This window comes from Rhinolophus sinicus, chromosome 18, assembly GCF_057876585.1.
Source record: "Rhinolophus sinicus isolate RSI-liver-muscle chromosome 18, RSI-T2T, whole genome shotgun sequence".
Taxonomy (NCBI): domain Eukaryota; kingdom Metazoa; phylum Chordata; class Mammalia; order Chiroptera; family Rhinolophidae; genus Rhinolophus; species Rhinolophus sinicus.
The window spans coordinates 52,560,099-52,587,475 of NC_142518.1; the positions used below are offsets into that span (position 1 = coordinate 52,560,099).

The window sequence follows — 27,377 nt, forward strand, 5'->3', positions numbered from 1 at the left end:
AGAGCTTCACAGAAAAGAGAAAGCTAAAGGAGTTCATCACCGCCAAACCAGTATTACGAGGAATGTTAGAGGGACTTCTTTATGACAGAAAAAAAAAAAAAAAAAAAAAGATCAAAATTATGGATAATGAAATGGCAATAGCTATATATCAATCAACAATTACTTTCAATGCAAATGGATTACACATTCCAATCAAAAGATGTAGCAGGACTCAATGGATAAGAAAGCAAAACCCTTACATATGCTACCTACAAGAGACTGACTTCAGATAGAAAGACACACACAGGTGGAAAGTAAAGGAATGGAAAAAGTTTTTCACGAAGATGGAAATGAAAAAAGAAAAAAAAACAACAAAAAACCTGGTGTAACAATACTTATGCCAGACAAAATAGACTTTAGAACAAAGGCTATAGCAAGATACAAAGAAGGACCCAGTAATCCCACTTCTGGGTTTTTATCCAAATAAACCCAAATTACTACTTCAAAGGATGTGTGCATTCATATGTTCATTACAGCATTATTTACAATAGCTAAGATACGATGGCAACCTGGGTGTTCATCAGCAGATGCATGCACAAAGAAGAGATTGTACATATATACAGTGGAATATTATTCAGCCATAAAAAGAATGGAATCTTGTCATCTGCAACAAGATGGATGTACTTAGAGTGTATTGTGCTGGGTGAAGTAAGTCAGATAGAAAAAGACAAATGCCATATGATTTCACTTATACATGGTATCTAAAGGACAAAATAAATAAAAACATAGATACAGAAAACATTTTGAGGGTTGCCAGATGGAGGAGAGTAGGGGGCATTGGTGAAAAAGGGTATGGGATTAAGAAGTACAAATTTGTAGCTGCAGAATAGTCATGGGGATATAAAGTATAGCATAGGGAATATAACCAATAATATTGTAATGACTATGTATGGGTACCAGATTTATTTGGTAAATGGATACCAGGTTTATTTGGATGCCCACTTGTAAGTTATATAAATGTCTAAACACTATGCTGTGCACCTGAAACTAATATAATATTGTATGTAAGCTGTAATTGAAAGCTAAAAAGTTATTTTAAAATTTTTAGCTAAAAAAAATATTGAAATTCAAAATGCTCTGAACAGTCAAAACATTCTTCAGAAAGAAGACAAAAGCTGAAAGCACCATAGTGCCTAATTTCAAAATACACTGCTAAGCTACAATAATCAAAACAATATGGTACTGGCGTAAAAGCAGACACATAGACCAAATAGAACAGAATTGGGAGCCCAGAAATAAATCAACTCATTTACAGTGAACTCATCTTTGACACAGGTGCCAAGAACACACAATGGGTAAGGATTAGTCTCTTTAATGAATGGTGTTGCGAAAACAGGATTGTCACATGAAAAATAATTGAAATCGTGTCTCACACCATATACAATAATTAACTCAAAATAAATAAAGATTTAAACGCAAGGCCTGAAAAAGTAACACCATTAGAAGAAAATATAGGAACAAAGCTTTCTGACATTGATCTGGGGAATGATTTTTTGGATATGACACCAAAAGCCAAAATAGACAGTGGAATTTCATAAACATCAACAGCTTCTTCACAATAAGGGAAACAACAGGTGAAAAGGGAATCTGTGAAGTGGGAGAAACACATGCAAACCATATATCTGATGAAAGTCTAACATCCAAAACATATACCACTTGAACTCAAACAATTTGATAGCCAATAATAATAATAATAATCCAGTTAAAAATGGTCAATGGAACTGAATAGCCACTTCTCGAATTAAGACATACAAATGACCAAGAGGTATTTGAAATGGTGTTCTACTTCACTAATCATTATGAAAATGAAAATAAAAATCATGAACTATCACCTGACACCTGTTAGAATTGCTACTATAAGATAAAAACATTAAGTATTAGCAAGGATGTGGAGAGGAGGGAACAATTGTACACTATTGATGTTAATGTAAGTTGGTACAAACATTATGGAAAACAGTATGGAGGTTCTTCCAAATATTAAAAATAGAACTTCCTTATGATCTTGCAATCCCACTTCTGGGTTATATCCAAAGGAAATGAAGTCAGGATCTCAAAATGATATCTGCACTCTCATGTATATTGAAGAATTATTCACAATAGACAATATATGGAAACAACTTAAAAGTTTTTCCAAAGATGAATGGTTAAATAAAATGTGATTTTACACACACACACACACACACACACACACACACACACACACACACGAGGTCAGACAGTTACGTTCGCAAACTCATCCTAGAAAAAGCGCTACATACCTCATTGCTGAATATCACTATGGTCACCTTTGAAGTGCTCCCTTGGGGAAGCTGTGCATGGAAGCCAGCGCCTAGTCCACCCTTCAAAGCAATTTTGGAACTCTTTTTCTGGAATGGCCATCAGAGCTGTCATCATATTACCCTTGATGTCTGGAATGTCATCAAAATATCTTCCTTTACCTTTGGGTAAAGAAAGAAGTCATTGGGGGCCAGATCAGGTGAGTAGGGAGGATGTTCCAACAGTTATTTGTTTACTGGCTAAAAAATCCCTCACAGACAGTGCCCTGTGAGCTGGTGCATTTTCATGATCCAAGAACCATGAATTGTTGGTGAAAAGTTCAGGTTATTTTGTCTAACATTTTCACACAGCCTTTTCAGCACTTCCAAATAGTAAACTTGGTTAACTGTCCAGTTGGTACAAATTCATAATGAATAATCCCTCTGATATCAAAAAAGTTTTAACAACATCATTGCAACAAGTTCACAAACTTAATTTTCTGAATATATATATATATATATATATATATATATACTTGTATATGTATATGTATATATATGTGTATATATATATATGAACATATATATATATATATATATATATATATATATATATATATATGAACCTGAATGACATTATGCTAAATGAAAGAAGCAAGATACAGAAAGAAAAATACTGCAAGATCTCACCCATATGTGGATTCCAAAATAGTCTAACTCATCGAACCAGAAACCAGGAGCTGAAAGGTGGGGGAAATGGGAAGCTGTTGATCAAGGTGTACAAAATTTCAGTTATGCAAGATGAATAAATTTTGTGGATCTAATGTAGAACAGCGTGATTATAGTTAACAATACTGTATTGTATATGTAAAATTTGCTAAGAATGTAATTGTTTTCACCAAAAATATAAAAAGGGGGGGGGGGAAATACAAAATGCTAAATATGCCAGGTGACAGATATGTCAATTCACTTGATTATATTGTGATTACTTCACGATAGATATGTATATCAAGTCATCAAGTTTATACCTTAAATATATACAGTTTTATCAATTATACTTCAATACATGTGGGAAAAATTCTGGAAAAATGAAATGTCTGTTCATTGGAAAATTATAAGCTACATTTTCACAAGTAACAATTTGTAAATGGAAATTCACATCAAGAATTTTAGAACAGAAAATGGATTATAATCAAGGGACTAGTATGTCTTTGATTCCCTGTGGGTATCCTACCTCAGGATTTGAACTGGTTAAGTTTTGTAACTTATTTGAGATCAAAGACTGAGCTTGATACCTCTCTTTTTGATGTCCATGCTTATAACCTTTGATTTACTTTAGTGCCTTCTACAAAGGGAAAAAAGCAGGTAGATATTGACTAGGGAGATATCAGTTAACAGTGTTTACTGTCTGATTATTGTCTATGGGCATGGTCTTCCTTAATGTGTATGGTTGACATAGTAAGGGTAAATCAGACATTTAAACCACAGTAAAACTAGGTTTTGGAGAATCACTAAGGTTCTATTTACAAGATATATACTATATCTAATCAGCAAAGGAAAATCAGTCAATGCAGTAATAATATCCTATCAAGGGGATTGCTGGGTATCATATGAGGAAAACATATTGAATGTTATATACAATTTGTGTGGTGACCTAGGGGCTGAGCAGTACATTATGATCTAATGTGGTTATTTTCAGCGTTGGTTACACAGAATTCCAGTGCTAACAGTTGATGTGACTAGCAAACAATAGAGATCACATAAAGTTTCAGTATGTGAAAGAAATAAGCACTGTGGCAAGTGGACATTAATAAGTCACTCCATAAGAGATTATAGTACTTTTTGAATATGATTCATAAGTAAATTGAATTTTGATGCACAGTGTACAATATTCCAACAATGAGTAATATGTTGTCACTTTGGGAAGAAAAGACGAAAATCACTGGCTTTTAAATGCATATGACCTAGGAGAGGAAATTTAAAAAAAATGAATCAGTATACAAATTACTGTACTCTGAGATGGAAAGTGACAAAAGCAATGAAAGTAACAAAATACTGTGAGAATATAGAGAAAGAGGGAATTTCTTCTGAATAAGAAAATCAGGAAGGAATTCTAGTGAAAGGTGTGACATTGGAACTCTTCTTTCAAGGATGTTAAAGTGAAAAACGAAAAAATGGATGGCCTTGAATGATGTGTTAAGGAGACTGTATGATTGATTCCCCAGGGCAGCTGTTTTTATTTTTTAAATAGTTTTCTTTATTTGTCAATTACAGTTGACATACAATATTATATTAGTTTCAGGTGTATAATATAGTGATTAGACATTTGTATAACTTCTGAGGTGATCACCCCAATAAATCCGGTACCCAACTTACAGCATACATAGTTACTACAATATTATTATATTCCCTATGCTATACTATACATCTCCATGACGATTTTGTAACTATCAATTTGTATTGCTTAATCCTTTCCCCCTTTTCACCCATCCCCAGGCCTCCTCCCATCTGGCAATGCTCAAAATTTTCTCCTTGTATGACTTTGTTTTTGTTTCGCTTTTTCATTTATTTTGTTCTTTAGATTCCACACACACATATAACTAAAATTATGTGATATTTGTCTTTCTCTGTCTCTTTTACTCCACTCAGCACAATACCCTTTAGGTCCATCCATGTTGTTGCACATGGCAAGAGTTCAGTCTTTTTAAAGGCTGAGTTATATTCCTCTGGGTATATGTACTACCTCATCTTTATCCATTTATCCATTAAGGACACCCAGGCTGCCTCCCTATCTTGGTTATTGTAAATAATGCTGCAATGAACATGTGGATGCACAGGTCCCTTTGGAATAGTGTTTTTGGTTTCTTTGGATAAATACCCAGAAGTGGGATTACTGGGTCCTTTTTGTCTCTTGTCCTAGCCTTTGTTTTAAAGTCTATTTTGTATTGTGTATTTTTCAATCCAGGTTTTTGTTTTCCATTTTCATAAAATATCTTTTTCCATCCCTTTACTTTCAGTCTGTGTGGGTCTTTGGATCTGAAATGAGTCTCTTGTAGGCAGCATATTTAAGGGTTTTGTATTCAGTGACCCTATGCCTTTTGATTGGAGCATATAACCAATTTACATTTTAAAATAATTATTGATAGATATATAGTTATTGCTATTTTATTCATAATTTTGATCTTTTTTTTTCTTCTTCTTAAAGTAGTTTCTTGAACATTTCTCGTGGTACTACTTTGGTGGTGATGAACTCCTTTAGATTTTTCTTGTCTGGGAATCTCTGTATCTCTCCTTCAGTTCTAAATAATAGCTTTGCTGGGTAGAGTAATCTTGGTTGTAGGTCCTTGCTTTTCATCACTTTGAATATTTTGTGCCAGTCCCTTCTTCATGCAACATTCCTGTTGAGACATTAGCTGACAATCTATGGGAGCTCGTTTGTAGGTAAGTAATTCCTTTGCTCTTGCTGCTTGTAAGATTCTCTGTCTTTAACATTTGGCATTTTAATTATGACATATCTTGGTATGGGCCTCTTTGTGTTCATCTTGTTTGGGACTCTCACTACTTCATAGACTTGTATGTCTTTTTCCTTCACCAGGTTAGGGAAGTTTTCAGTTATTGTTTCTTCAAATAGGATTTCAACCACTTGCTCTCTCTCTTCTTCTTCTGTTACCTTTATGATGCGAATGGTAGTACACTTGACATTGGGCCACAGTCTCCTTAAACCATCCTCCTTTTTTCATATATTTTTCTTTTTGCTGTTCTGATTGGGTGTTTTCCCCCACCATCACTGATTTGATCCTCTCCTTCATCTAATCTAATCTGTGTGTGTGTTTTTTCAGTTACACTTACCATTCAATATTATTTTATATTAGTTTCAGGTGTACAGCATAGAGGTTTGACATTTATATAATTTATACAGTGAACACCCTGATAGTCTAGTACCTACCTGGCATCATACATACTTGTTGCATCATTAATAACTTATTCTCTCTATTTTTTGTACTTTACATCCCCAGGACTATTTTGTAATTACCAATTTGTATGTCTTAATTCCTTCCCCTTTTTTACCCAGTTCCCCAAGCCCCCTCTTCAAAGCAACCATTGTTTGTTGTTTTTCCTCTGTATCTATGGGTATGAATCTGTTTCTGTTTTGTTTGTTTACTTATTTGGTTCTTTCGATTCCACATGTAAGTGAGAGCATATGTTATTTGTCTGTCTCAGTCTGACTTATTTCACTTAGCGTAATACCCTCTAGGTCTATCCATGTCACAAGTGGTAAGATTTCATTTTTAATGGCTCAGTAATATTTCATTGTATATATGTACCACATCTTCTTTAACCAATCATCTATTGATGGGCACTTGGGTTGCTTCCACATCTGGGCTATTGTAAATAGTGGTGAAATGAAAATAAGGATGCATATATCTTTTTGAATAGCATTTTGGATTTCTTCAGATAAATACCTACAAGTGGTATTGCTGGGTCATAAGGTACTTCTACTTTTCAATTTTTGACGAACCCCCAAACTGTTTTCCATAGCGGCTGTACCAATTTGCATTCCCACCAACAGTGCATCAGGGTTCCCTTTTCCCTGCATCCTCGCCAACACTTGTTTGTTGATTTATTGATGGTAGCCATTCTGACAGGTGTGAGATATCTCATTGTTGTTTTAATTTTCATTTGTCTGATGATTAGTGACATTGAATATCTTTTCATATGTCTATTGAGCATCTGTATGTCCTCTATGGAAAAAAGTCTGTTCAGGTCTTCTGCCCATTTTTTAATTGGATTGTTTGTCCTTTTGGTGTTGAATTGTATGAGTTCTTTATAAATTTTGGATATTAACCCCCTATCAGATGTATCATTGGCCAATATCTTCTCCCATTCAGTAAGTTGTCTTCTAGTTTTGTTGATGGTTTTCTTTGCTGTGCAAAAACTTTTTAGTTTGATGTAGACCCATTTGTTTATTTTTTTCTTGTGTTTCCCTTGCCCAAGCAGAGATATAAGGAAAAAATATTACTAAGAGCAATGTCAAATATTTACTTCCTATGTTTTCTTCTAGGAGTTTTATGGTTTTGTCTCTTACATTTAAGTCTTTCATCCATTTTTTTTAGCCTTGTATATGATGGAGGAAGGTGATCCAATTTCATTTTTTTTGCATGAATCTGTCCAGTTTTCCTCACACCATTTATAGAATGAACTGTCTTTACCCTACTGTATATTCTTGTTGCCACCTTTATCATAGATTAACTGACCATAGAGGTGTTGGTGTAACTTTGGGCTCTCTATTCTGTTCCATTGATCTGTGTGTCTGTTTTTATGCCAGTACCATGCTGGTTAATAAAGCTTTGTAGTATAATTTAATATCAGGTCATGTGATAACTTCAAATTTGTTCATCTTGTCTAAGATAGCTGTGGCTATTTAGGTTGTTTTTTGGTTCCATATAAGTTTTAAGATTATTTGTTCTAGTCCTTTGAAAAATTCCATTTGTATTTTGATAGGGATTTTATTGAATCTGTAAATTGCTTTGGGTAGTATGGACATTTTAACAGTGTTAATTCTGCCTGTTCGTGAGCACACTGTATGCTTCCATTTATTTGTATCTTGTTCAATTTCTTCAATGCCTTATAGTTTATGAGTACAGGTCTTTTTTTTTTTTTTTTAATTTGATTCATTGGGGTGACAATGGTTCGTAAAATTACATAGGTTTCGAATGTACAATCCTATAATACATCATCTATATATCATATTGTGTACTCACCACCCAGTGTCAGTTCTCCTTCCATCATCGTATATTTGATACCCTTTTCTACCATCCCCCTCCCCTGTACCCTCTAGTAAACACTAAACTGTTGTCTGTGTCTATGAGTGTTCGTTTCTTTATTTATTAGTCTTGTTCCTTTGTTGCTTTCAGTTTTATATCTGAGTACATGTCTTTTACCTCATTGGTTAAATTTATTCCTAGATATTTTTTGATGCAATTGTAAGTGGGCCTGTTTTCCTAATTTCTCTTTCTGACAGTTTATTACTTGTGTATAAAAATGTATCTCATTTCTGAATATTAATTTTTTTTATCCTGCTACTTTACTGAATTCATTTATCAATTCTAATCGTTATTTAGTGGAACATTTCAGGTGTTCTATATGTAGTGTCATGTCAAAAATAATGACAGTTTTACTTTTTTATTTCAAATTTGGTTGCCTTTTCTTTTTCTTGTCTGATTGGAGTTCCTAGGACTTCTAATACTATGTTGAATAAAAGTGGTGAAAGTAGGCATCCTTTTCTTGTTCCAGATCTTAAAGAGAATGTTTTTAGCTTTTCCCCATTGAGTATGATATTAGCTGTGTGTTTTTCGTATATGTCCTTTACTACATTGAGGTATGTTCCCTCTATGCCCAGTTTACTGAGAGTTTTTATCATAAATGTATTTTGTGAAATGCTTTTTCTGCATCTATTGATATGATCATATGATTTTTATCTTTCAATTTTTTTTTACATGGTGTACCACATTAATTGATTTGCAGATATTGAACCAACCTTGCATCCCAGGAATAAATCCCTCTTGTTAATGGTGTGTGATCTTTTTAATGTATTGCTGAATTCTGTTTGCTAATATTTTATTGAGGATTTTTGCATCTATGTTCATCAGGGCTATTGGTCTATAGTTTTCTTTATTTTTGTAATGTCTTTGTATTGTTTTGAAATCAGGGTAATTGTTGCCTTGCAAAATGAGCTTGGGCACTTTCTCTCCTCTTAAATTTTTTGAAATAGTTTGAGGAGGATCACTATTAATTTTTTTGTGAGTGTTTGGTAAAATTCACCTGTGAAGCCATCCTGTCCAGGACTTTTGATTGAGGGGAGGTTTTTGTTTGTTTGTTACAAATTTGATTTCATGTGTACTAATTGGTTGGTTCAGATTTTCTGTTTCTTCTTGATTCAGTCTTGAAAGATTGTGTGTTTTTAGGAATTTATCTGTTTCTTCCAGATTGTCCATTTTGTTGGTATATAATTGCTTATAATATTTTCTTGTAGTCCTACGTAGTTCTGTGGTGTCTGTCATCACTTCTCTTTCCCTTCTGATTTTATTCTTTTGGGTCCTCTCTCTTGCTCTCGCTCTCTCGTTTTTTAATGAGTCTGGTTCAGGGTTTATCAGTTTTGTTTATCAAGTCAAAGAATCAGGTAATAGTTTTGTTGATCTTTTGTATTTTTTTAGACTCTTTCATTTATTTGCACTCTGATCCTTATTATTTCCTTTCTCCTACTCACTTTAGCCTTTGTTTGCTGTTCTTTTTCTAGTTTATTTAAGTATAACATGATATTTTTTATTTCTGATTTTTCTTGTTTTCTGAGATAGGCCTGTATTGCTATGAATTTCCTCTTAAAACTGCTTTTGTTGTGTTCCATAGCTTTTGGATCACTGTCTTTTCATTTTTGTTTGTCTCAAAGTATCTTTTGATTTCTTCACTGACCTCTTTATTGACCCATTCATTATTTAGCAGCATGTTATTTAGCCTCTATGTGTGTTGTTTTTCAGTTTTTTTCTTGTTACTGATTTGTAGTTTCATACCATGGTGGCCAGCAAAGATGCTTGATACGATTTCAATCTTCAGAATTTATTGAGGCTTGTTTTGTGGCCTAACATATGGTTTATCTTGGAAAATGTTCCATGTGAACATGAAAAAAAGCATATTCTGCTGCTTTGGGGTAAAATACTCAAAAACATCAATTAAGTCCATCTGGTCTAGTGTGTCCATAAAGGCCTCTGTTTCCTTATTGATTTTCTGTCTAGAAGATCTGTCCATTGGTGTCAGTGGAATCTTAAAGTCCCATACAATGATTGTATTATTGTTAATTTCTCCCTTTATGTTGGTCAATATTTGCCTTATATATTTTGGTGCTCCTATGTTGCGTGCATAAATGTTTACAAGGGTTTTATTCTCTTGTTGGATTGATCCCTTCATCATTATGTAACATTCCTCTTTGTATCTTATTATAGCTTTGTTTTAAATTGTATTGTTTCTGGTATAAATACTGCTAGCCAAGATTTTTTGTTTGTTTCCATTTGCATGAAATATCTTTAAATCTGTGTACTGTCATTCTGTGTATGTCTTTTAGTCTGAAGTGTTTCTCTTGTACACAGCATCGACATGGGTCTTGTTTTCTTGTCTGTTCAGCTATGCTATGTATTTTGATTGGAGCATTTAATCAATTTTCATTTAAAGTGATTATTGATAAATACATAGTAATTGCTCTTTTATTATTTATTTATCTTCTTTCCCCCCTCCTTCTTAAAGAAACCCCTTTAACATTTCTTATAATACTGGTTGTGGTGATGAACTCCTTTAGCTTTCTCTTGTCTGAGAAGCTCTTTATCAACCCTTCAATTTTCCATGATAGCCTTGCTGGGTAGAATAATCTTGGTTGTAGGTCCTTGCTTTCCATCACTTTGAATATTTCATGTCAGTCCCTTCTTGCCTGCAGAATATCTGTTGAGAAATCAGCTGACAGTCTTATGGGAGCTTTCTTTGAAGCAACTAGTTGCCTTTCTCTTGCTGCTTGTAGGTTTCTCTCTCTCTCTCTTTTTTTTTTTTTTTTTTTTGTCTTTAACCATTGCCAATTTAATTATTATGTGTCTTGATGTGGGCCTATTTGGCTTCATCTTGTTTGGGACTCTCTGTGCTTTCTGGAATTACATATCTATTTCCTTCACCAGGTTAGAGAAATTTTTAGTCATTAGTTCTTGAAACAGGTTCTCAATTCCTTGTTTTCTGTTTTCTGGTACACCTACGATGCAAATGTTGTTACACTTGATGTTGTCCCAGAGTCTCTTAAACTATCCTCATGTTTTAAAATTCTTTTTGCTGTTCTGATTGGGTGTTTTCTACTGCCTTGTCTTCCAAATCACTGGTTCGATCCTCTGCTTCATCTAATATGCTGCTGGTTCCTTCTCATGCATTCTTCATTTAAGTTATTGTATTCTTCATATCTGCCTGGTTATTTTTTATTTATATGTATTTTTTATGCTTAGTATCTGTTGAAGTTCTCACTGAGTTTATCTGTTCTTCTCCTAAGTTCATTTATTTGTATAGGACATTGTAAAAAAAAAAGTAGATAATCTCTCTTTATCCCATTTATCTGTGGTCATGTGAACATTTTCCCCTTTAGAACAATTAGAGAACAATTTTTTGCCATTTTCACGATGAGCTATATAACCAGAAAACTTATAAAAAGGAAGTTTTTCTGTTTAATTTTAGAAGAAGCATGCTCTATGTAAATGCCATATTGTAGCAGGATTGCTATTCAACTTCATCATTGCTATTAGTTGCTAAATCTTCATAACTCAAAGTATGGCAACTTCAAAATATGTATCAAATATTCAATGAAAATTTTGTATTGGTCTTAATATGTTTCTCTATCTTGTCATTTTAAACAAGAGTCACATTTTAGTTTCTCTGCACATTTCTCATAACTTCTTATTGCAACCCTCCATTACCCTCTTGACTGTTGTCATTTAATTGTGGATGTCTTGGCTTTTATTTTTTTGTAAAAGGTTTTATTAATATATGGAGATAAACATTACATTGTTCATACTTAAACTCAACAGGAAAATGTGCAGATTTGTAACATTTTCTTTGAGGGTATGAGATCTGCCACTGCACATTTTGCTCTTCAAAAAATTAACTAGGGTAGTCACAGAGCACATATTCTATCACCCAAGGTAATTTCCAAATCTTTCGACATATCCTGGAACAAGGAGGAAAGATCCCTGTATTTAGTTGAAATGGTTGAATATCACTGAATAGGAACTTTCCATCTATGAATTCTTCTGTCACCTCCTGTTTGGTGAAAACTGATATTTTGGAAGATTCTGTAAGAGTAGAGGCAGGAAAGAGTGAAAACAGAGTTAATAACATTAGACTTAAAAAAGAAAAAGCAAACATAGAGTTTAGGAGATTCTTAGGCAAGAACAGCAGTTTCACTTTTGAAGACAGACCTATAGTTTCTTTGATTCAAGGTTTTGTGTAATAGCTTCTATAATGGCTGCTCCATGACTCTGCATCAAGATTTCAGCATGAAAAACAACCTGTTCGTGTTTCATTTAGCTCCAAATGAGAAATTCTGTCTTTTATTGTTTTAGGAAATTAGTCTGTGTACTATTGCTCTTGGAGCTTTATAATTAATCACTAAAGGTTATGGCTGTGGAGAGTTTGTGGGAAATAGATGCCTGAACAATTATAATTGTAGCTGTCAAATCAGAAATATAGTTACACAGCAGCAGGTCCTTTTTTTTTTCTGTAACAAAGACTTCAAGGGTGGTCTATTTACTTGTAGAAATAAATGGAGTATTTTTAAAACTGCATGGCTTATTTCAGGAAGAACTGTGCACAGTGACTTCCTCTGGAGAATCCAAGATGATAACCATGTAAATCGTTATCCTCTGAGACCCTGCTTGTTCTAATTTTTGTGTTGGTTTAGCTTCTGAGCAGATGTTGAGTATTTTACATTCTAGAAATACAGTTTATCATGGAAAGAACCAATGGTTCTTTCCATGATAAACTGTATTTCTAGGATGTAAAAGATATGATATATATATATATATATATATATATATATATATATATATATATATATATATATATATATATTATTAACTTGCAAAGTTGAATTAGAAAATCCCAAGGTTACCTTCTTTCTTTATGTTATTCAGACACCTCATTAGATATGGAGCAAGATGTTTCTAGAGAATCAAATGAGGCATGCTTGTTTTTATTAGATCCTGACACCAAGAACTGTTTTTAGATGGCTTTTCTCATAGAATTGTAAACTTTCAACACTATTCATTTTTCTTCAGTGCCTATGTCACCTTAAAAAAGAACAGAAGCCAGGAGAACCCATTGTATTTTTAAATACCCTTCTAAAAACTTATTCCAAGAGTAAGCATCTGTCACTAATGGGAAATTATTTGTTATGTCTACTCTTAATATCTCATTTAGTGGATAAAAAAACTTTTTGTTCTGTCAATGTTGTAAGACAGTTTGTATCAAAACAACTCCAAGATATTCCAAAGCATCATCTCTTCATCACAATAAATAATTTGAAATGACATGATATTTCCTTATAGATCTTATTGTCATCCTATAATCATTCTATGTCTTTCTTCTTAATCCTTCACCTTCTTTCTCCCTCCAACTTGGCTATCATTTGACCAAAGTGCAGAACTCCACATCTGAGGAAGGACCTAATCAATGTTATTGGATCTACTGTCTTGGTCCCTACATGTTATGCTTCTTAGGCGCTTCTCTGTTTTTGTTTATTAATGCTAGTACCTACCTCGGCTACAGTTTTGTTCTGTGATTTTGAATAAGTCCCCTCCCCTCTCTGTGCTTTAGTTACAATGAAGGAATTTCAGATAATTAGTATTGCCTTTGAAATCTAATCTTCATTTCTGTGATTCTTGAACATAGACATTGATCCATTGGTGACCACTCTTTGAGTGACCTTATTCTGCCTCTTGGGAACTCTCTATGTGTGTGACTTGCCTGGATTTTCATAGTTTATTGATGAGCCAATTGTTTAGACGGGTCTCAGAAACCTTGATAAAGTCAAAATAAATTACATCTATTGCTTTCCTTCTATCTCTCAGACTGTCATTCTGTCACAGAAAGAGATTAGATTGGTTTGAAAAGATTTGATCTTTCAGAAGCCATGCTGGGTTTTACCCATCATACTGTTCTCTTCAAGGTATTTTCAAATTGATTTGCCATATTTTCTAGGAAATGCATGTATTCCTTAACTGATTAAATACAAACAGGTAAAAAATTAGAGAAAAGGAAAATGTAAGCAATCGTTCTTACACTTGACCTAGAAAAATAGAATTTTAATTCCTTTCTCTAAAACCTTTGGTGAAATTACTGCAAATGAGTTGTAATATATATGTTACTTGGGAGACCGATAGCTGACTATTAGTATATACTTTTTCTTTTTAGAAACGGTCATTTGTCGATTAATTGGAATGTGACAAAAATATTCAATAGTAAGTTAAGCAAATTACAGTGCCAAATTTCAAAAGCCAATTTATATAATATATCGACCTCTTGTAACAAACAATCCAATTAAAAAATAGGCAGAGGACCTGAAGAGACATTTCTCCAAAGAGGACATACAAATGAGCAATAGACGTATGAAAAAATGCTCAACATCACTAATCATCAGAGAAATGCAAGTAAAAACCGCAATGAGATATTACCTCACACCAGTTAGAATGGCTATCATCAACAAGACAAATAGTAACAAGTGTTGGAGAGGCTGTGGAGAAAAAGGAACCCTCATACACTGTTGGTGGGAATGTAGATTGGTGAAGCCATTGTGGAAGGCAGTGTGGAGGTTCCTCAAAAAATTAAAGGTAGAATTACCATATGACCCAGCAATCCCTCTCCTGGGTATCTACCCAAAAAATATGAAAACATTTATCCCTGAAGACTTATGTGCCCCTATGTTCATTGTAGCTTCATTTATGGTGCCCAAGACAAGAAGACAAACAAAGTGTCCTTCAATAGATGAATGGATAAAGAAGTTGTTGTATATATACACAATGGAGTACTATTCGGCCATAAGAAAAGATGAAATAGGACCATTTGTGACAACATGGATGGATCTTGAGAGTGTAATGCTGAGTGAAATAAGTCGGACAGAAAAAGTAGAGAACCATATGATTTCACTGATATGTGGTATATAAACCAGAAACAACAAAAGAACAAGACAAAGAAATGAAAGAACAATAGACAATAGTTTAGTGGTTACCAGAGGGTAATGGGGGAGGAGGGTTCTAGAAGAGGGTAAATGGGGTCAAATATATGGTGATGGAAGGAGAACTGACTCTGGGTGGTGAACACATAAAGTGAGATATAGATGATGTATTACAGAATTGTACACATGAAAGCTATGTAACTTTACTAACAATTGTCACCCCAATGAACTTTAGTTAAAGAAAAAGAGTATTTGTATATCTAGAATCATGCACACTGTCATCACCTTATTTCCTGTACAAAGGGTAATGTAACATACATAAAGTTTTACATAGAGTTGGGCCTATTTTATATTCTCCCACATTTAATGAATGTTCACGTTTAGTAAGCATATTAGTCTAAGAGAATTAGAAGTAATCACTAGTTTTCTAAACTCAAATTCTCTGTGATTCTATGACACTTAGATATTATCAGTATTATAATATGAATTTGACCAGTGTATGCAATGAAACTATTGAATTCGTTGAACCAAAATTCAGTAAATAATTATGACTTTATTGGAATGTTTTAAAATTTTCTTGCATCCAAAGTGATTTTGTTTGTCTTTTTTTGGTCTTGCAAAAGCCACTTTTATTATACAGAAACAATTTTGAAAGCAATTGCTTACAAAGTTTCTGTCATTTTGTGGCTCAAATTAATGTGTCTATCACCCACAAATACTCTTTTCTGCAATTTGGGACTGGAAAACTAAATTATCTAACCTTTTTGATTGAGATATAATTGACATATAACATTATATTAATAGTTTCAAGTGTACAACATAATAATTCAATATTTTATATGTTGCAAATTGGTCACCACAATAAATCTAGTTAACATCTATCACATACACAGTTAAATTTTTATTGTGATGAGAACTTTTAAGATTTACTCTCTTAACAACTTTCAAATAGGCAATACAGTATTATTAACTATAGTTCCCATCCTGTACACTGCATCCCCATAACTTATTTATTTTATAACTGGATGTTTGAATCTTTTGAACCCCTTCAACCGTTTTGCCTACTCCTTCCCTCCACCCTACCATACCCCTGCCTCTAGCAACCACCAATCTACGTATCTCTGTATCTATGAGCTCAGTTCTTTGTTTTCCTTTGTAAAAATCCACATATAAGTGAGATCATATGGTATTTGTCTTATCTCTGTCATATTTCACATAGCATAATGCTATTAAGGTTCATCCATGTTGGCACAAAGTGAATTTTTTATGAGTTTTATTAATGTATAATTCACTTACCGTAAAATTTACTTTTTTTTTCTCATATGGTGATGGAAGGAGAACTGACTGGGTGGTGAACACAATGCAATATATAGATGACATATTGTAGAATTGTACACTTGAAACCTATATAATTTTACTAACCAATGCCACCCCAGTAAATTCAGTATTTTTTCATTTTACTCTTTTAAAGTGTACAGTTCAGTGGCTTTAGTATATTCACAGATTTGTGCATCTATCACCAATATCTAATTCCAGAAATTTTTCATCACCCTAAAAGAAACCTTGTATCCATTAGGAGTCACTCTTTATTTACTGCCAACTTCCCAGCCCCTGGCAACCACCAATCTACAAATGCTTTGTGCTGTCTCTCTGGATTTGTTTAGTTTAGACATTTCATTTGAATGGAATTATGTAAAATATGACCTCTTAGGTCTGACTTCTTTAAGTTGACATAATGTTTCCAAGGTTCATCCACATTGTAGCAGTCATCAGTACCTCATTCCTTTTAATGCTTGGATAATATTGCATCATATTAATATAGTACATTTGTTTTTCACCATTTATCTGTTGAGGGGCCTTTGGGTTGTTGCCACTTTTTGCCTATTATTAATAATGCTGTTATCAGTGTTCATGTGCAAAGTTTTAGGCAGATGTATGTTTTTATTTCTCTTGAGTGTATACCTAGAAGTGGAGTTGCTTGGTCAAATGATAAGTCTATATTTAACATTTTGAGGAAATGTCAAACTGTTTTCCAAAGTGGCTGCAAGTGTACATTCCCAAGACAAACTTTCTGGATTACATATCCACAGATTGGTTTTAAAAATTAAATTTTAATTTATCGTGTTTTGCTGGATACTCTGCATGCTATGGTTTTATTGTGCAAATTTCATGACATTTGAATGTTACAGTTCACCTTCCAAGAGGCAAGTTGGTCCTCCTGGGTAGCAGAAACTCCATTGCCCTTGATAATATTAAGAGCAAAGGTTGCGACATTAAAGAGGGTTTAAGAAGTGAAATATGATAGTTTGGTTGATATAGGGAGAGAGGAATTGACCTATGACTTTTCTAAAGTTCATAGTATGTCAACATACAACAGGAAAATAAATCATGCCACAGAGGGAGCATCATGGCTCTACTGTCATCTAAACCAATGCTTTTGTAGATGCAATCTTCATAGAATTAGCCCTGATCCTAACCTTTGACTACTCTCCAGAGGGGGAGGTAAAATTGTTCAGAGGTAAAAAGGTTAAAGGAGAGTGTCACTAGCAGGGACAAAACCCTTCCTATTTGACTCCAGGGGTAGGAGGAGGTTTGTGAAAGACTTTCTGCTGAAATGTCATGTGGGCACCATGTGGGAAGAAATTATATGTTGGGGACTTTGTCATGATCGAAATATCTTTTTTATTTTAATTACAGTTTATTGGGGTGACAATGGTTAGCAACATTTGCGATAACATGGATAAAGCTTGAGACTATTCTGCTAAGTGAAATAAGCCAGATAGAAAAAATTGAGAACCATATGATTTCACTGATATGTGGGATATAAAACTGAAAATAACAAAGGAACAAGATGAAATGTCTTTTTTTCTTCAGGTCAAATAGTTTTTCTTTTCCTTTTTAAAAAAAATTTATTGGGGTAACAGTTGTTAGTAAAATTATACAGATTTCAGGTGTATGATTCTGTATTACATCATCTATAAATCCCATTTTGTGTCCACCACCCAGAGTCAGTTCTCCTTCCATCACCATATATTTGATCCCCCTTACCCTCATCTCCCAACCCCCACACCCCTTAACCTCTGGTAACCACTAAACTATTGTCTGTGTCTATGAGTTATTGTTTCTCATTTGTTTGTCTTGTTCTTTTGTTGTTTTTGGTTTATATACCACCTATCAGTGAAATCATATGGTTCTCTGCTTTTTCTGTCTGATGTATTTCGCTTAGCATTATACTCTCAAGATCCATCCATGTTGTCAAAAATGTTCCTATATCATCTTTTCTTACCGCCAAATAGTATTCCATTGTGTATATATACCACAACTTCTTTATCCATTCATCTATCGAAGGACGTTTTGGTTGTTTCCATGTCTTGGCCACTGTAAACAAAGCTGCAATGAACATTGGAGGACACGTGTCTTTATGTATAAATGTTTTCAGATTTTTTGGGTAGATACCCAGGAGAGGGATTGCTGGGTCATATGGCAATTCTATTCGTAATTTTTTGAGGAACCTCCACACTGCCTTCCATGATGGCTGCACCAGTCTGCATTCCCACCAACAGTGTATGAGGGTTCCTTTTTCTCCGCAGCCTCTCCAACACTTGTTACTATTTGTCTTGTTGATGATAGCCATTCTGACTGGGGTGAGGTGATATCTCATTGTGGTTTTGATTTGCATTTCTTTGATGATTAGTGATGTTGAGCATTTCTTCATATGTCTATTTGCCATTTGTATGTCCTCTTTGGAGAAATGTCTCTTCAGGTCATCTGCCCATTTTTCAATAGGGTTCTTTGTTTTTTGCTGTTCAGTTTCATGAGTTCCTTATATATTTTGGGTGTTAGCCCCTTATCGGAGACACTGTTTGCAAAAATCTTCTCCCATTCAGTTGGTTGCCTCTTTATTTTGTCAATGGTTTCTTTTGGTCTGCAGAAGCTATTAAGTTGCATATAGTCCCATTCATTTATTTTAGCTTACACTTCCATTGCATTTGGAGTCAAATTCATCAAATGCTCTTTGAACCCCAGGTCCATAAGTTTAGTACTTATGTTTTCTTCTATGCAGTTTATTGAGTCAGGTCTTATACTTAAGTCTTTGATCCAGTTTGAATTAATTTTGGTACATGGTGACAGATAGCAAACCAATTTCATTCTTTTGCATGTGGTTATCCAATTCTCCCAGCACCATTTATTGAAGAGGTTGTCTTTCCTCCATTGCATGTTTTGAGCTTCTTTGTCAATCATTATCTGTCCATATTTATGTGGTTTTATTTTTGGGTTCTCAGTTCTATTCCATTGGTCTATGTGTCTGTTTCTCAGCCAATACCATGCTGTTTTGATTATTTTAGCCCTGTAGTACAAGCTAAAGTCAGGGAGTGTGATACCGCCATTATTTTTCTTTTTTCTTAAGATTGCTTTGGCTATTCGGAGTCTTTTGTGGTTCCAAACAAATCTGATGATTTTTTGTTTTATTTCTATAAAAAATGCCATTGGGATTTTGATGGGGATTGCATTGAATCTGTATATTGCTTTGGGAAATATGGCCATTTTAACTATGTTGATTCTTCCAATCCATGAGTATGGAAAGTCTTTCCATTTCTTTGTGTCTTCTTCAATTTCTTTCAAAAATGTCTCATAGTTTTCAGCATAAAGGTCCTTCACATCCTTGGATCAGCTTATTCCTAGGTATTTTATTCTTTTTGCTGCAATTGCAAAAGGAATTGTTTTTTTCATTTCTGTTTTGAGATTTCGTTGTTAAAATATAGGGATGCAATGGACTTATGTACGTTGATTTTGTAGCCAGCAACTTTACTCTATTCGTTGATTGTTTTTAATAGCTTTTTGTTGGAGTCTTTAGCGTTTTCTATATATAGCATCATGTCTTCTGCAAAGAGTGATAATTTAACTTCTTCATTCCCAGTTTGGATGCCTTTAATTTCTTTCTCTTGCCTGATTGCTTTGGCAAGGACTCCCAATACTATGTTGAAAAGCAGAGGTGATAGGGGACCCCCCTGTCGTGTTCCTGAACATAGAGCAAAGGGCTTCAGTTTTTCACCGTTAATTATGAGATTAGCTGAGGGCTTGTCATATATGGCCTTTATTTGTTAAGGTATTTTCCTTCTATACCTATTTTATTAATGTTTTATTCATAAATGGATGTTATATCTTGTCAAATACTTTTTGGTTATTTACTTGGGAGTTTTCTTGTTTCTTGAGATAGGCCTGTAATGAGATAAATTTCCTCTCAAAACTGCTTTCGCTGCATCCCAAAAATTTTGGTAGGATGTATTTTCATTGTTATTTGTTTCTATGTGTCTTTTGATCTCTCCTCTAACTTCTTCTTTGACCCAGTCGTTCTTTAAAAGTATGTTGTTTAATCTCCATGTATTTGTGTTTTTCCCGCTTTCTTTTTGCAGTTGATATCCAATTTCAAAGCCTTGTGATCAGAGAATATGCTTGGTATGATTTCAATCTTCTTAAATTTGCTGAGACTGATTTTATCTCCCAATATATGGTCTATCCTTGAGAATGTTCCATGTACACTAGAAAAGAATGTATAGTCTGATGTTTTAGGATGAAGCGCTCTATAAATGTTAATTATGTCCATTTCATCTAATGTGTCATTTAGCGATCCTATTTCGTTATTTATTTTCTGTTTGGATGATCTATCCATAGCTGTCAATGATGTATTTAAGTCCCCTAGTATAATTGTGTTTTGGTCAATTTCTCCCTTTAGTTCTATTAGTAGTTGCTTGGTATATTTCGGTGCTCCCTGATTGGGGGCATAAATATTGATGACTGTTATGTCTTCTTGCTGTACAGTCCCCTTCACCATTATGAAATGTCCATTTTTGTCTCTTGTTATCTTTTTCACCCTGAAGTCTGTTTCATCTGATATCACTATGGCTACACCTGATTTTCTCTGGGTACCATTTGCTTGGAGTGTCAATTTCCACCCTTTCACTTTGAGTCTATGCTTGTCCTTGGAGCTGAGATGTGTCTCTTGGAGACAGCATATGGTTGGGTTTAGTTTTTTGATCCAATCTGCTACTCTGTGCCTTTTTATTGGTGAGTTCAGTCCATTTACATTTAGGGTGTTTATTGATATGTGAGGATTTCCTGTCATTGTGTCTTTAGTTTTCTGGTAAGGCTGTGTCTCCATTGTTTCTTTGCCTTTTTGTTGTTGTCTATTATTTCTGTGTGGTGGTATTCTATGATGTTTCCCTCTGTTTCTTCTTTTATTACAGTACATATTTCAGTTCTGGATTGTTTTTTTGAGTGGTTACCATTAATTTTATGTAAAGAAAGTTTAATATTTAGAGTATTCCATTTTCTTCAGCACACTTACTTTCTCCATTCCCGTATTCCAGTTCAGGCCTGTACTCTCCCCCTATTTATGTTTGGTTGCCACAAATTGTCCCTGTTGATGGTGGTCGAATAGCCTCCTTTAGTATTTCTTGTAGTGCAGGTTGTGTATTAGAAAATTCCCTCATCTTCTGTATGTCTGGAAAGGTCTTCATTCATCCTTCATATCTAAAGGATACATTTGCTGGATATATTATTCTTGGCTCATGTTTTCTCTCTTTCAATAGTTTGAATATTTGGTTCCAGTCCACCCTGCCTTGTAGAGTTTCGGCTGAACAATCTGATGATAATCTAATGGGCTTTCTTTTGTAGGTTACCGTCTTCTTTTCCCTGGCTTCATTGAGCATTCTTTCTTTGTCGTTGATTTTAGACAGCTTCAGTACAATGTGCCTCAGAAAAGGCCTGTTGGGATTGGGGTATTTAGGTGTTCTATTTGCTTCTTGGATTCTAGGATCCAGTTCTGTCCACTAGTTTTGGAAGTTCTCATCATCAATTTGTTTGAATATATAGTTTGTTCCCTTCTCTCTTTCTTCTCCTTCTGGTATGCCCATTATTCGTATAGTGCTCTTTGTGATGGAATCAGAAAGTTCTTGTAGATTTCTTTCATTTCTTTTAAGTCTCAAGTCTCTTTCTTCTTCCATCTGTGTCATTTGCAGGTTTCTATCTTCGATGTCACTGATTCTTTCCTCCATCTGGTCAACTCTACTATCTAAGCTGTTTATTTCATTCTTACTTTCTTCTGTTGAGTTCTTAATCTCCAGAAATTCTATTTGGTTCTTTTGTAAAATTTCAATCTTTTTCGTAAAATGGTCATGGTCTTTGATTGTGTTTCTGAGTTCATTAGACTGCCTTTCTGTGTTTTCTTGCATCTCGTTGAGTTACTTCAGAACTGCTATCTTGAATTCTCTGTCATTTAAGTCACATATTTCCATATGTTAAGTTCCTTTTTGGAGACTTTTCACTTTCTTTCTGAGCTGTCTTGTTGCTTTGGTTATTCATGGCAATTACTGATTTATTATTTCTCTTCCTAGACATCTACAGGAGTTGCTTCTGCAACAGGTTGATAGGAAGAGGTCTTTCTTTTGTTTTCCAGTACTTGTTAATAGAATGTTTTATTTTCTCTCCAACTGCAGCCTTTTTTCTCTCTCTCACAGGTTAGTGCTATGTTTTCTCTGCACTATTCCAGCTTCTCACACTGTGGAGGGATTCCCTGAGAGACGTGCTTCTCCTCTGTTAATAGTTCGCCTGGGTCATAGGGTACAGTGTCTGTGTGGGTATGCGGAGAGGTTTTGAAGTTCCAAAGCTCTTCCTGCACCAGATTCAGAGCTGGTTTGTTTTGGCAGTTCAGTTTACTCCTGCAGGCATCCGCCCAGATAGTTGGGGCCAGGGGCCCGGTGAGTTGTGAGATTTGGCCCAGAGCAATGGATGCAACAACCGTCACAGCCAGTCCTGCTTCCACAGCTCCCTCCCCTTTGCCACAACTAGTTGGGCTTCGAATCTGTGTCTGGGGTTCACAGTTCTCAGAATAGCAAATGTTTTGTTATTTTGATCTGACACTACTACTGTTCTGCTTGTAGCACCAGGCCTGTGGGGGTGGGGCGAGTTCTGGGAGGGTATGGAAGGGTCGGCTAGTCTCAGTGCCTAAGACTTCTGTTCTCTGCTCAGCAGTGAGGCATTAAATTGCTGTTTTCAGCCTTCTTCCCTCAGTGTTTTCTCCGAGGTCTCTGCGGTGAGCGTTGTGTTAAGCCATTTTTTATGCTGCCCCCTCAGCCCTGTGGGCCATAAGCGGAGCCCTAGCATTCTGAGTTCTTCCCTCTTCAGGAGCTGTGGTAGCTCGAGGATGCAGCGAGTTCGGAACACTGAGCTAGGTCTGCGTTCTGCGCCCGCTTGACTTCCTCTCCACACTTCTCCCTTCCCTCCTCCCCTGTTCGTGCAATTTGCCCACCTTTAGGTGATTTCAGTAGTGGGCCTCTTCGTCTTGCCTGGCTGCTGTGCAGGGAGTCCTTTGTGGAATTATAGTTGTTCGATTAGTTGTAAATTCCAGGGGAGATTTACAGAGGCTCATCTCATGGTGCCATTTTGATCCAAGTCTCAAGATGAAATATCTTAATACAACATTGTTCACGGATTCAGGTATATCCCCAAGAGAGTTACTACATCTTCTTAGGATTTTTCCTTTCTCTACCAGCTTACCGTAGATCAATGGGCCTGAATATTAAACCTTAAAACAGTTAAATAAGAACGCTTTCAAGTGAATGATCACACTAAAAGTTACCAACATATGTATGTATTACACATGTATTCATATGTTCATAATATGTATGTAATCATCTATATTTTAATGATAAGAGGACAATGCTTACCCATAAGATAAGTTATTATTTATCCAAATACTCTCAATGTATTTCTGTTTCAATTTTATTAATAAATGTTTAAGCAGCAATATATAAAGTGGAAGAAAACAACATATAAAACTTGAGTATACACAATGGAAATCAGTGGACCTCAAGAGTAAAATAAGAATATTGTTGGAGAAACTTTCTAGAAATCTCAGTTAAGGCCCCTGGCTCTCAGGGTAGAATCTCAATATAGAAACTTAATGTAAGCATGCAGTATAGGAAATATTTTTTTCACTTGTGTGAGAGTTTTGGTTTCTAACTTACTAAAATGAAGTTTACTGGACATTGATTCTCAAAGAGCGTGTTTCATTTAGCAACATTGGATTCAATTAATGAAGTAATATAAGGCACGTCATCAGAATTGGCCTTATCATAAGTAAGATGATTTCATAAACTCTGGGAAATCACAGTGTTTCTGCCATTGCTGACTCTCCTAGTACTTGTCTAATTTAAAGTATACAGTTCATTTTAAAGCTCCGCAGGGTATTATAATTTTCACACTTAGCAGTTATTTACATCTTAGTGTGAATGAAAGTTTGAAAGTTGGATGCTGATGAGAGGAGGGAGTTATTTGCTGATGAGAGGAGGGAGTTATTTGGGCAGCCCTTAATAGATAAAGATTGTGTACAACCAGGAGAAAAGAGAAATGAAGATTAGAGTCACAAATACTAACTCTGCGTGTTTCACATTTTATCTCATTCTTTTCTGAATCTACACAATTTCCTAACGAAACGTGTTTCTACATTTTATTGAAGACGCCTAACTTCTCTTTCTTGTGATGAAAATGAAAGTCACTTCACAAGGATTATTCTCCATGTGCAAATTGAGTCTATGTCTACTTTACCGAATGCAGTCCCAGACCAGGTTTCTTTTTCTACGTGAATCTAATTATGAAGCCTCTTTAGCTGGATCATAAATGGTTACAAGTACCTCCTTTAGGTGATCATTATAAGATCCTAATATTTGTCTTAATGGCTTACAGAAATTAGCAAAGAAACCTCCAGGACTTATTTGCATCTAAATCATTTTTAACCAGGAGGCAAACGTCCTTTTCTCCAGATGATTAAGTTTTGCATTTTATGGAGCAGCAGCTTCTATGAAAAAATACATACCTCATTATAAAAATAGAGCACAAATGTTCTTCCCTTCAAACTTCCTGGATTTTAGCTGGCTTTGTCCTGTTGGGACATAATCAATAGAATATCAGTGCATTGTACTTGAGACTATACCTCCTCCCATAAAGGACTGAGCAGGGAATAAAGCATTTGTTTTCCTTGCGTAAGCTCTGAAGTTAACATCCATGATTTAATAAATGCGTTTTTGCTTTCCCAGGAGAGATATCAAGCAGTACTAAATATTTCAGTGATATTTCCTTAGGAAGTTCAAATGTTTTGAGTGTAGACCTTTTTTTTGAGGGGTGAGCGGGTGAGGGATGACGTTTGAGGAATCAAGCAAATGGGGAAAAAAGTGTCCTGTTATAAAGTTTTATTGTTGTTGTACCTTTTTTTCCAAGTGTACCTGCCATGGAGTTTTCTCATAAATGCAAACATCCTTCACAATCTGTTTAAACAACCACAAATACATCACTCAGAGGAATATTTAAGGAACCATCAGGAAGGGAAAAACTCATTGGTTTAATGGAATGCCGTCAAGTCAAATCAGCATCACGAACAACACTGGGGCAGAATTGATACTTTTGCACTGACATGTTAAAAGAAAAGCCCATGCATTATTTAGAAAACCCAGAAATCTGTCAGCTGTATGATTGCCGAGTTAGCAGAAGCAGGAGGATGCTGTTCAAGTTGAAAAGAAACACGTAGGCACAGATCCATATTGTAACCTTTCATGTTCTACACCCACCATGAATAGTCAGCTATTACACGGTCAGCATGTTTGACTTTTTCTCTTAAATTGTCAAGTGCTTCAAAAGGCAAAAGAGGTAGGTCTTTTATTCTAAAAAAAACAGTCTAGGCTGTTATTTGAGCGTTAGAGGAAAGGTGATAAGAACAAAAAAAGCCTGTTTTTCATCTTTGTGAGTGCTGTGCAGTTTTCCTAGCAGTGTTTTGGGGGTTGTTAAGGCAGGTATTACTTTTACACATTTATCCTATGAACAAGGTGTTTCTTAATAATTTATCTTTCAACAAAATGGAGGAAATGCTTCGTCTTAGTGCATTTACCATACTAGCATATCATTTATAAACATGGACAGTTTTATTTTCTACTAATATAAAAATGACTATGTAGATACTATACATATCAGCATTTGTAATAATTCTATTAAAAATACAATGGTGTCATATCTCGAGTATCATATTGTCAATATATAGTACTTGACCTCCTCATGCCCTTGTATTACTCCTGTGAGGCCAGTAAGAAGCCAATACTCTTGTTATTATCATAACAGAAAGCCACAAACAAATCCAGTGTCTCCCTTAAGTTTCAACAGTTTAACAACAGATGAAAGTTAGTGGTAATAGAGAAAAGATCTTCTGTTTTCAGTCTAGTGAACCTAATATGCTTCCTATGCTACTGTTACACCCTGACATTTCTCTGTAAGTCACTGTGCATGAATTAGTGTTTAATTGTCTTTATGACAGAAAACATTTAATAAAAGTTTTCTATTCCATATTAACTGCTAATTTATAGCCAATGAAGGAAAAATCACATAACTAGCTAACCAGGAGTAATGGCCTACACATGGAAATTCCAATTATTGGGGTCATCGAGATTTTTGAAAAGTCTTTTCAGGTAGCTTGTACAAATTGAATTGCTAATGAGGTGATCCAATTTAAAATTGCATCTTATTTTGGTAGAAAATTATAAGCCTTCTGGTATTATTACCGCTGGCAATAATAAATCAGAGTAATGTATAGAACACATGTTATTTCCTATTTTCTGGGTCCCTAGCCTTTCTATGGAGAGAGATGTGCATACTTTGGCATAGAGATGGTTAAACTTCTTTTTCGTAAGTTCTTGTGGATTTTGTATCATACAGGGCTCCTTTTGAGTGAGCATCAATTTATGCTTTTTTTTTATTTTCAGAAAAGTCATCATCATCACCATTATCTCCTATTTCTACTGACAAGATCACAATAAGTGGGACACTCAGGAGCTAAATTAGTATTTTCAACTTACCTATAGAATTGTCTGAGGTCTTAGTTACCACTTTTGCCTAGCTCTTTTGTCCCTTGATGATGTTTTCCAACTCTATCCTCTTCTTTTCTTCTTCTCCAGTCTTTTTTATACTCCACTTCTGAACTGTGTCTACATTAGGAATTAACTGCTGGGTATAATAACAGCATTTAATATACTGTTGTAATGTTTTGGAGGTCTGTGTGAGAGAGAGTAAGAAAGAAAAGAGAAGAGGGAGAGAAAGCTGTCCCTCCCAAGCAAACTCTTCCTGATTCTTTCTTTTTTTTTTTTAATTAAAGTTTATTGGGGTGACAATTGTTAGTAAAGTTACATAGATTTCAGGTGTACAATTCTGTAATACATCATCTATAAATCCCATTGTGTGTTCACCACCCAGAGTCAATTCTCCTTCCATCACCATATATTTGATCACCTTCACAC

General features: G+C 34.8%; 1 protein-coding gene across 3 annotated transcripts in view; it reads left to right on the forward strand.

The window, feature by feature from the left end:
• The window catches only part of DACH2 (dachshund family transcription factor 2), a 678,262-nt gene that overhangs the window by 431,503 nt on the left and 219,382 nt on the right, over positions 1–27,377 (forward strand). The window lies entirely within an intron of this gene.